Source organism: Schistocerca americana, chromosome X (assembly GCF_021461395.2).
Source record: "Schistocerca americana isolate TAMUIC-IGC-003095 chromosome X, iqSchAmer2.1, whole genome shotgun sequence".
In the NCBI taxonomy this organism is placed as follows: domain Eukaryota; kingdom Metazoa; phylum Arthropoda; class Insecta; order Orthoptera; family Acrididae; genus Schistocerca; species Schistocerca americana.
The window spans coordinates 268,146,399-268,157,367 of NC_060130.1; positions in this window are offsets into that span (position 1 = coordinate 268,146,399).

The following is a 10,969-nucleotide window of genomic DNA, read 5'->3' on the forward strand; positions in this document are numbered from 1 at the left end:
AAAAATTATAAAAAAGGTAAGTGGTAAAGTTTATTTAAATGGGTAGGATTTGATAATTAACATAATAGTTGTGTAAATAAAAATAAAATTATTCTATGGAACTTTTTATATAGATAGACTCCCAATGAAGAAGTTTGCACTCCAATCTTTCTATCGGTTTTTTATCTTTAAGAAAATATAAATATGTTCATAAATCAATTGACTGATAATTATGTGTATCATAAATTTATTCTAAATGGTGATTAAATATGCGCTGATTATAAATATTACAAAAAGAGGCTAATATAAACACTTAATTTTATCCCTGAGTATTTCTTTATTTAAATTAAATTAGATCTCTTTTTTTATTTCATAAACATTATCATGTAACTGTTGTTCAGAACTTCTTATTTTATCTTTGTTAAGATATATTGAGTAACAATTTTTATTGTTTGCTCTTCTTCAATGACATTATCTTATACAATTTTAACATTTATTACATAATAATCTTTGATTTAAGCTCCCAAGTGATAATAAAACTTTTTCAGGGTCAACAAAGCAATCTATATAATATGTAATGTTATAAAATTGAATATTGTGTAGCTCTATATCGTCTTCCATTCTATAAGTCTTAAAAAGAGATTTATATTTTTCTGCATTTACTTTACAGTTGACACATTCTTTGATACAGGCGAAAAAAAATATACTACATGAACGTTCAACAGGATTGTATGTCGATAACCTCATTCTAATTTTTTACGTATTTCTACCAGATGCCTTGAATAAACGATCTTTTTGAAGTAATACAGTTGTAACTATATAGATTATGTGATTTTCACTCTGTTTTAGATTTTTTGGTGTTTTATCAGTATTAATTTTTTAACCCTGGATGTTTGTTTTTGCTATCTTTTTCCAGTTTCAATTTACTTTCAAATTCAATTGAAAATTGTTGTGATCTATATAATAATGCATATTTTATAAAATTTATCATTGCTTTTCTGTAGTTAAATAATATTTTCGTGCTTACTTACATTTTACTGTTTTAAAAGTTAATACTGATTCTTTAAAGTTATTTCAGTGTTGATAAAATCCATTTTTACGAAGATTGTTTGGGTTTAAGATTTTAATTAATTTTGAATAAATTTATATTCTAAAGTAAGTGGATCATCATGTTCTCTTTCTCTATGTGGAATTTTGTTAATTTTATGGACTTTATAAGGAATTTTTTAAGTAATATGATATTTTTATGGAAATTATTTGATTCCTCCTGCATTAGTATGTGTAAAAGATAAAGTATGATTTGAAATCAACACTTTTTTGCTCAAATAATGGAATCCTTTACATTTTTAAATTATGTTTCTAAATTTAAATGATACTTGTTGTAATTGATAAAAATAAAACGTATTTTACCCAGATGTTAATTTAGATTTATTTTTAGCTTGTAGACTTTTCATTTAATAGAAGAAACATTTCAACAGAAAAATTTCTTCAATTTTTATATTTTAGCTTCTCCTCTTTTAAGAAAAAATTTAAAAAGGATATGCTAGATCATTAATACACATGGTATTTTTTCATTGTATGTTAGAATAATCTGGGAGTGTGGGTAAAATTATTTAACATATTTTTTAATGTTTTGTATGTCTATCTTTTCACAGTTGTTTACATCTTATAATATAAATTAATGAACATAGTTCTCCTGTTGTCGGTGGTGAAAATAATTATTGCAGATGAAGAGAGTAAAAAAGTGATGTATTTAAATAATTTTTGTTGCTTAGGTATACCAGAATATTTAAACAGTCAAGTCCATGATCAGGCATTCAGAGAAGCATAATTAAAATTTAAATTTGAGATAAATGGTGAGTTAAGTGAAGATACCTATAGTTTTTATGAATATGCCTAGATGAAGTCTAAAACATTCATTTGGTAGCTGTAGCTAACGAGAATTTAAAATCCTATTGTGAAGGATCAACAAAAAAAATTATTACAAATAGCAGAGGTTGCACTTCATTTATGGCAAAGATATGCTGATATTCAGTATGATCATGACATCAATAGCACTGATATTTTGATTACAAATAAGTGACATGTAATTAAATATGCACCTGTTGATCAAGTTGAATCATTATATCCAAGCAAGAACATTGATAACTTATTATTTGTGAATAAAAACTCAGAAATTATAAATCAGAAATGGATGTCGATAGTTGATGATAGAAAATTCTAAATCACAGTTATTAAAAATAATAATAATTGTAATAATAGCAAGTTTTACCACAAAATTTTCAAATTAAAACTTCGGTATATCTAAGTTCAGGTTGTGAATTTGGTTTATTTATTGATAACATCATGTATATGACACATCTAAATATAGTACAGTTAATCTCATGATATCGAAAAGTGATTTCTAGTTTAGGATTAAGTCACGATTTTAATGTAAAATGTGAAGTCCTTGCATATTCAGGTAGAACATTTTCTTCTTTAATGACTTTTCCTAGGCAGATTTAGATGAATGTAACTTTAAATATAAAGTGTGTGAAGTTATAAGTAGAGAATTGTCTGCAGTAATTAATTTTGCATTCAGTTACATTAATGGGATGTTGTAATTGTTTTAAGGATAATACATTAATGAGTATAATGGATTCACAAAAAGGGTAGTGTTACAACTGGTTTATCTCTATTTGGTACAGATTACGTAAAACCGTCCACATTAATTCCAAAGTTAATGAATATATTAATAAATTACATCACAGAAACATTAACATTTTACTATTAAATAAGTTTTTTATCTTATAAATGTTTTTCTGTTATTTGGAAGTGATCAAAACTAAAAAATGTAACATATGCATATATGCATAAATATTTCTGCATATTATTATAATAAATTTCATAATTTAAAACGAACTTTGAGTGATGGACATTCTAAAAAATTGTTATTGATGAAAAATGATGATGATGTACAATAAACTGGACGTAAAGAACTACTGATTCTCAAGATATTAAAGCTTTTGATTGTTTTTATTGAAATCCATTGTGTTATAATAAAGGTGCAAGTAGATATAAAAACTGAACTCTCGAAAGTAGCCAAAATAAATAAATGTGGTGCGGAAAAATCTTTTATCTTTAGCCACAACCCAATTAAATTTATCTTTATCTCAGACTCAGTTAAGTTTGTACAAGGTGCGGCTAGAAAAAAACCGGACTGATGCTGGAAAAAACATTTATTTACAATTATTTACAATTTCATGTTATCTCCTTCAATGTACTCTCCTCCTTGGTCTCTACACTGCTCCATACGAATTTTCCACTGTTCATAGCAATGCTGCAGATCATTTTCTGTAAGTCCATACATTACTTCCGTCGCTTTTTCTTTTACTGCTTCAACAGTCTCAAATCTAGTTCCTTCCAAAGCTGACTTGACTTTAGGGAAAAGAAAAAAGTCGCAGTAGGCCAAATCAGGTGAGTAGGGTGGATGATCTTAGATGGGAATGTTGTGTTTTGCCTAAAACGTCTTCACTGACAACGCACTGTGAGCTGGGGCATTGTCTTTGTGAAGGATCCATGACTTTTTTCTCCACAAATCGTTCCGTTTTCTCCGTACTCGCTCACATAGGGTAGCCAGGACGCTAATGTAGTAATGCTGATTCACTGTTTGTCCCTCTGGTACCCAATCAATGTGCACAATCCCTTTGATGTCAAAAAAAAACAATCATCATTGCCTTGAATTTCGATTTTGACATTCGTGCTTTTTTTTGTCGTGGAGAACCAGGAGTTTTCCAATGCATCGATTTAGTAAGAAGGTGGGATCACTTTCAATGTTTTCCAGGATGTCAGACTGAGTGCAGGAGGCAGATGAAACTCGAGCAGTAGGCGGAGCGAGAGTCACGTGATAGGCCACGCGACTTTCAGCCTTATTGCATTCGTTTTATTGTTTCACCAGTACTAGTCCGGTTTTTTTCTAGCCACACCTCGTATATCACAATATTTAAAAAATTATACCTCTCAATTTATCTCTGTTTAATACCATTTATTTTATCTTCATTTTGAACTCAGTACTGTTAATCTTAATTTTTATTAATTTATATTCATTGAAAAATAGCTATATGTATAAAAGTTAATCATATTAATCAATTAAAATTCGAAGATGAAAGTAAGTCACATTATTATTGGATAAAACGGTCCTCAAGATTAGTTTCATCTCAATTAACATGACATACCAAAGGGAACTTTAGTTGTGATACACGGTTAAAGAACTTCACCTATAAAGAAAAATTATGTAGCCACATTTCAAATTATTCCGTTGACAACCATTAAAAGATGTATTACCAAAGAAAATCCATATATATGTTTTAAACGTTATGAACATATAATGAAATTTACTTTTTTCATTTATGCTGATTTTAAAAGTTTGCTTTTGAGGATGGATAACATTCAATCTGATCTGAACAAACAGTGTTACATCAAAAACACGAATCAAATGTTTTCTGTTAATGAATTAAAGATGGGAATGGATATTATAAAGATCCAGCTGTACGTAGAGAACCAAACTGTTACAAAAAATGCACTGGATGCATGTAAAAGAAATTGAATTAACGAAATTTCAAGTTCATATTCTGAAACTGAAGAAAGGAAGCCATTAACACATGAAAATCAGTCAACACATGCTATATCAAAAACATGGTTATTATGTAGATATCATGATCATTTAACTGGAAAATATTTAGAGTCATTATATAATAATTGTAATTTAAAATCTAAAACATCCAAATTTTGTATCAATTTAGTTACACATTTGTTTTTAAAGAACTCGGTTGTGATTAAAAACAAATAGATTTACTACCCAACATGAAGACAGGTATATTAATTTTGTTTGGTTCAATGACAGAAAGTTTGAAAATAGTTTTCCCATAGACTTAAATTTATGGATTCAGGTCTCAACAAACCTGTATCGAATTTAAAAAAGAATCAAATGACAAACATAAGAAAAAAATTTCCAAAAAGTTCTAATGAACTTTGTAATTAAAACCGTATTTATCCTTATAATTATGTCAATAGCTAGATGTTTGAAGAAACAAAAACTCAATAATAAATTGAATGACTGTGATATTAGTGATGAAGATTTTGAACATCCAAAATTACTTTGGACAAAATTTAATATAAGAAATTTTGATGACTATCATGATTTATACCTCAATACTGATATTTTGTTATTACCTGATCTACCTGAGAATTGTAAAAATGCTTGTGTAAGAGGTTGTGATTTAGATAATCTTGGTATTTTATGGCACCTAGTTTGCTTTGAATTCGGTAGATGCAAATAACTGATATAGCTTGGCTGTGAGTCAATATTTGCCATGCAGAAATTTTGAATGGAGAAAAAATTTGATGACATTGATGTAATGAAAAGTGCTTATAATGCTTGTACCAGTTATATACTTGAAGTTGATTTAGAATATCCAAAAAAACTGTATGATGAACACAAATATGTACAATCACCTTCTGGAAATAAAAGTATACCTAACATTAATGAAAATCGTTGTTAACTACTTTGAATGACAAAAGATAATTATGTAGTTAATTATAAAAATATAAAAGAGTGTCTATCTCTAAGAATGAAGTTAACAAAACACATAGAGTTTTAAAATTTAAAAAATCTGATTGGTTAAAAATGTACATTGATTTAAGTGTAGGAATGAGGAATAAAGCTACAAATGATTGTGAAAAATATTTCTATCAGTTAATGAACTCGGTATTTGGAGAAACGATGGTAAATACAAGAAACAGAGTGGATAAAAGTATTTTTCAGGTGCAAATAAGAGTGGAAACCTTGTTACTAAACCAAGTTTCAAAGGGAATATAATATTTAATGAAAATATTGCTGTAATTCACATGAATAAACTTAAACTCACATTTAACAAGCTTATTTACATTAGAATGAGAATACTTTATTTATCTAAAGAATTGATGCATGACTTTCACTATAGAGTTATGAAAACAAAAAATGGAGAAAGATACTGACAGTTACCTCTAAAACATACAAAATGAAGATATTTATAAGGTTATGAAGGAGACGCTTGATAGATCTGATACTGGTGTTTATCCAAAATATAATATCTACAATCTTTCTCAAGCATATAACAAGTATTAGACAAAATGAAGGATGAATGTAGTGGAAAAACAATGGAGCGATTTTGTGGCTTAAGATGAAAGAAGTGTGCATATAAAAATTGATTACTAATATTGAACAATACAGGACTGTGAAAATGGTAGGAAGTAATAAATACATGATTTATTCTGTTGAGATTAATAAGACAACATTTATTACTCATGATGATAAATTGTCTGTTTTGGAAAATAAGGTAGATATATTATCATCGTTGTGAGCAAGGCAGTTCAGTCTGGAACCATGTCGCTGCTATGGTCCCAGGTTTGAATCCTGCCTCGGGCATGGATGTGCGTGCTGTCCTTAAGCTAGTTAGGTTTAAGTAGTTCTCAGTCTAGCAGACAGATGACCTCAGATGTTACGTCCCATAGTGCTCAGAGCCATTTCAACCACTTTTTTATGTTATCATATGGTCATTATAAAGTAATTAGTAAACAGAATTTCTAAAAAATTATATTAATATATTTTAGTAGTTTATATACTTTGTTGATAGGATATTTATGAGATTGGCATTTGATATGTTTGTGTTCTCCATTGAAAAATAGGTCATTACATGTCATTTAATTCCTAAGCTACATTTCTGATCTTATTCTTCTTTGAAACTCACAACATCCCTAAATTTTGAAAATATTCACTGACCCCAAAGATTTATCAGAGAATGCCATTGATGTTTCTTGTAAAATACATGTAATGTAAAAAAATTTTATCTCTTCCAAAACTTTGAAGAAAGCCATTTATATTGAAAAGTATAATAAATTTTAAGTTAATAAATCTGCAACAGAAATGTAAAAAATTGTTAAATGTTTCACTGAGTTTTTCCATTTTCTTATACGCATATTCAAGAAAAATGGAGGTGAAAATTAGGAGATGATATGAAACACAGCAGCAGTGGAGCTGCTTTAGTTTAGTAACACCCGAAACTACATACCCTCCCTCTTACTGAAGACCTCGACTCAGGTTCTGAAAGCATGACCAGTCTGCAAGAGACTACTTCACAACAAAGTTACGAGATACATTATTTTATAGTTTTCCCCCTTACATCAAGCAATAAAGCTCTGAAAGTGGGGCACATTCCCTCTGTAAATCCAAGCTCATTGCCTGCATTAGTCCTTAACCTACTACGTAAAATCTCCATTCTCGTTTGAGCTACCTCTTAAGCATTAATCCCTCCAAAACATTAAAGAACTATTTAAATGAATATTGGCTTATTGTGAGCTCATGGTATCTCTTATTGTAAATAGCCATTCTTATTTGAACATTAATCAGTGTTTCTTGTCTTTCGAATTACATTTAATTACATCTTACAGTATGACTCTTATTACTATAACTAGCTTTTGCACTCATCATAACTTATGTACAAACTGTTAACCAGTCCAACAGTATCTAATGTTCTGGAGGATCGCATTGTCAAGTGGCCCTCTGCGTAAGGCAGATAATGGCTGTACAAGACAGGTTCAACACTAACACTGTGCCTATGGTAGTGATGCTAACCTCTTGATTGTGTGCTGCAGCATCTCTTATTATTGTTGAACATGTGAAAACGTTAGTTGTATTCAAACAGGTCCCTCTTGCACATCTGTTAGCTAGTTTAAGGACAGCATCAGAGTAGGCTCCAACGTTTCATTCAGGTATGTCAGATTTTCCACTGGGAGGCTCGCTAGTGGCATCTCTACCCAGTACATCTGTAGCTGTGTAACACACTTTGAGAAGAGGTGCACACTGCTATGATAAAGACAAACCTTGTCTTTCACTTTGACCCATGGCAACCCAGGAATGGGAAACACCCATCATTTACTCCTACCTTCAAGAAGTTTGCCATTACAAACAGATACAAAAATACTAAACTTACACACCTATGTAGGTATAATGGTACATGTAACATAAACAAAACTTCTTCCTCCTATCCTCATTCTCTACTGATATGCTCGTGACTCATGCTTCTAAATAATATGTATACTCTAACCCAAACTTAAACTGTTCCCTACTACTTCCTTGGCCTTAATCCATACGAAATCTCTATACAGGTAGTACAAGGATACTGTGCAGTGGATGACGACACCTGCATTAACACATCTGGAGTACCTCAAAACTGCTTCAGCTGCCCCACTTGCACAATAATCGTAGAAGTTGCTAATTCTGACTTAATGTTTACTGGCAATGTTATCTCCACTACCTCATATGACATTTGACAATGAGTTACGAATTTCTTGGACCCAACATTCGGATTTTTTGGGTTTGACATCATTACACACTAAATGCCTCTATACTGTGGAAATCTGCCCACACGATTCGCCAACTGTTCTTGACAATCCAGGGCTCTGGTGTGTGATCCCTGAACACACTTCCAAATTCCCAAAACTTTTTAACAAAATCCCTCATGGATTCCCAATCCCTGCGAAGTCTTGGCCTTATTTTCTCAAATGGCGATTCATGCACCCCCTGAGAACTACTTTGTATAGTGATGACCCTCTCACAGAATGGACTTTTGAATTATTTGCATGGACAATGAGAGATAAATACATCTTCCAGTCATGATGGTATACTGCCAAATAATGACTCAACTTTCTTCTGGTTGTGCAATGCACCCTCTTCATCCCAGCACCTAGCTATTGAACAATGATTGTGCTACCACTGTTCCTCGCTTGTTAAGGGTTGCAATCATTTCCACATATCTAGAAAAATGATCGGTAGTGATTAACACAAATAGATTCGCAGTTGGAGTGTTGTTGAATGGTCCAAGTATGTCCAACCCATCATTTTAAAAGGCTCCATTGCTCATGGTGAACTGTGCAAAGGTATTAACTTATGGCTCATACCTGCTCACTGCATGCATTGCACAGAACACCTTACATGCCGATCCATATCTTCTTTCCGAGAATTCCACAAGCAGGACTCAGTTACTCGCCTATTCATTGTTCTACAACCCCCACATCCTGACAACACATGGTCACGCACTTCTTTTAGCATTTTCTCTTATAGCTTCACTGGCACTACTATCTGCAGTCGCAGCCTCATTGTTATACACATTAAGCCTTCCCACACAGTGAACTGCAGCTGTAACACATACTGTTTATGTTCCAGGTCTGCCTGTTGTGTTGTTGTCATTGTGCAAGGTCGTGACTAAGCGCCTGTATCGCTGCTGCTTTTCAGCTTAAACCACATGTGTTTGTGTGTCTTTTACCAGGCTTGTATATATCATCATACTCGAATTCTCTTTAGCCTCAATGCCCATCTAGCCAGCTTACTAGAAGAGTTCTTCAGTCACAACAGCCATTCAAGGGCAGCATGGTCCATTACTACATTAAACCTCTTTTTATACAAATAACACCTAAAATACATGCTTACTTATATCATACTAAGCATCTATTTCTCTGTTGTCAAATATTTTTTTCTTCTCTGTTCAACTGCCTAGAGGCATATGCTACCAGATGCTCATCTCCGTTTACCAACCCCTTATAGCCTGAATGGAAGTGTCGGTCAACAAGGCTAGAATAATTAATACTGCACTTGATGTCAATGCTCCCTTTATGTCTTTGAACATGTCTCAGGATCCCTCTATCCATTTGAATTTCATCCCCTTTTTTAACGGTCATGTAAGTGGTCCCACTATATATCCAAAACATTTTTTATGAATTTTCTATAATATTTCCTCAATCACAAAAAATACTGAATCTCCTTGATGTTACTATAAATCGGAAATTCCTGTACTTCCTGTATCAACCTTGGATCTGTATAAATCGCTTAACTGTTAATAATGTGCCCTAAATATGTAACTTCTTCTAAGGTAAAGAGACATTTTTCCATATTTAATGTTAAATTCGCTGCTCATAATCTTCTAATAACCTCCCACAAACGTTTCATATGCAGTGCCATTCCTTTACAAAAATGATAACATCATCCAGGTGCAGCATTCACTGGCGTGATTTCAACCCTCACAGCACTCCATCCAGCAAATACTGAAACATTGCTGGAGCATTTTTCAACCCAAAAAGCGTCCTATGATGACCAAAAACGCTGTTTTAGGAGTGTCTTTTGAGTGTACCTCAATCTGATGGTACCCACTCCTCAGATGTATGGTAGAGAATTACTTAAACTGCCCCCAATTTTCAATAGTTTCAATAATTTTGGGGGTTGGATATGTGTTGGTTATGATTTTACTGTTATGATGTCTGTAGTCACAACAGAATCCGTATCTTTTGGTTCCATTTAGTGAATTTTTTGGTACAACTATAACAGCTGCACTCCTCAAACAAGCGCTTTTATCTATTACTTACTAGCTGCTGCTCAATGAGTTCCTCTAATACTGGTTGCATACTTCGCACAATACAATAAGGTCTATGATACACTGACGATTCAATTCCTGTAGGGATATGAAGATACATTACAGGTGTTGCTGGCAAAGGCCCTCAAAGAAAAATAAATCCTCCAATTCACAAAATAAATTCTCTATTTCAAATCTATCCATACCTTTAAGATACTCTAAGTTCCTATGCAATGCAGTTTCCTCAGGCGTTTGCACATTACCCTGGAGCACACTCACTGAGTCCTTACCCACATCATCCAGTACTTCCAAATAAGATACCAACATTCCTACGGTGAGCTGCACTCCATCAGCACCAAAATTATCTAAGTTGATGGGCACTACCTTCCCATCCAATTCCTCCTAAAGGTATGCTAAAGTACTCTTTGCAAAACAGTGTGATGAGTCTAATTCATCATTTTCTACCAGTGATTCTACCAAGCACCATGCTTTAACCGGCCATTCCAGTTCCAAATTTACACAGACCAACTTACTAATACCTAGTGGCACAATAAGAAGCGAATTAGAGT